We start from the raw sequence: 1,301 nt of genomic DNA on the forward strand, positions 1-1,301 counted from the left end.
GGGTGCTCTCGCACCCGAACCCTTCCTCACTTTTGCGGGTGCCCTGGTGTTCATCTCAGGAAGCCGTTCGTCTTTCCACTGTGGAAGAGCGAGACGCCTGGTTGCCACCTACCTGAAGAGCACTTGGTACCCTTGGCATTAGCCTTCAGCCGAGCGAAGGTCGATGGTGATTTTAACCTAGCAGCCTGATGCCGAAGGAAAAATGGGCATTTTAGGAATTAAAATAGTGTTGCCCAAAGGCAGCCATGGACGACATAAGTGTCCTTGTCACTGGACAGCACGCTCCCACTGGATTCCCTTAAAAAATATGGTGGGCCCTTATGGTTTCTATGAAGAATTTCAACAAAGGGCTGTTTTTAACTCCTCTAAATCTTTAGAGGGGAGCCGTGCCAATTCCTCTTGTCAGTCATGTTCGTGAGCACAGCACTTGCTAAAACAGTGTACTTGAGGTGGGTCCTGACACTCTTCCATCTCAGACACACTGCCTCTTCAAGATTTCCTTAATCTGAGTCATGACTAACAAGGCCAGCTCCTCTTCCTCTGTCCGCTCTGTCTGCTGTGGGAGCCTCTCCAGCCTCTCAGGTATCACTTGGTACCTGCCTGTTACTGGTCGCGTGTGCCTCACGGGACTTGCGTGTTTTCTCCCTCGTTAACAAGCACCGTGCCTGCCAGCGCTTGCCTGCCCGCCCGCCCGCCCGACCTCTCAAGGCTCCAGGAACTGTCTTCTCTGCTGCTGCGCTGGCCAGGCCTTGCATTCTCAATGAGAGCAGGACAGCAAAACCTCCGGGAAGAGAACAGGGATGCGGGGCTTTCTGATGGCAAAACTTGGGGGTGGGGGCGGGGTGCCCAATTCTTCAGGAATGTGTTCTTATATTTTAAAGGGTGCACTGTTTTCAAATTCTCTCTTTTTCTTTCAAAAGCTAAAGGAGACAGCTCAGTGCAGCCCACCTTGCAAAGCTCTGTCCATGCAGTAGAGACCAAGGCCCACTACATGGCCTGCCTGCACCCAGTGCCCTGGAGTGTATGGGGGGTGGTTTCATCATTGTATTTTGTTTGTTGAGAATACACATAGCAAGGTTTTGCATGTCAGCAGTTTTTTGCCCTCCAGGTAGATGGGTTTTGGGGTGAAATCCACAGGCTCTTTCCACTGCTGCCTCCTTTCCCTGTCAGCGGTAGCTGTGTCTGTCTGAAGCAGCACCCTACCAGCTGCAGCAGCTCTGCCTTGCCTTTCATGCTGATCTGCCACGACGGGAACCAATGAGAAAGAAGTGCGTTGGGGATCAGTTCCTGTCCAAGGAAGG

General features: G+C 52.2%; 1 protein-coding gene across 2 annotated transcripts in view; it reads left to right on the top strand.

Moving 5' to 3' along the window:
* NDUFV3 (NADH:ubiquinone oxidoreductase subunit V3) overlaps positions 1 to 1,301 on the top strand; it is a 14,100-nt gene that overhangs the window by 9,273 nt on the left and 3,526 nt on the right. The gene's annotated exons all lie outside the window — the stretch shown is intronic.

This window comes from Echinops telfairi, unplaced genomic scaffold (assembly GCF_000313985.2).
Source record: "Echinops telfairi isolate 266 unplaced genomic scaffold, ASM31398v2 ScPeMD7_7469;HRSCAF=8507_0, whole genome shotgun sequence".
Taxonomy (NCBI): domain Eukaryota; kingdom Metazoa; phylum Chordata; class Mammalia; order Afrosoricida; family Tenrecidae; genus Echinops; species Echinops telfairi.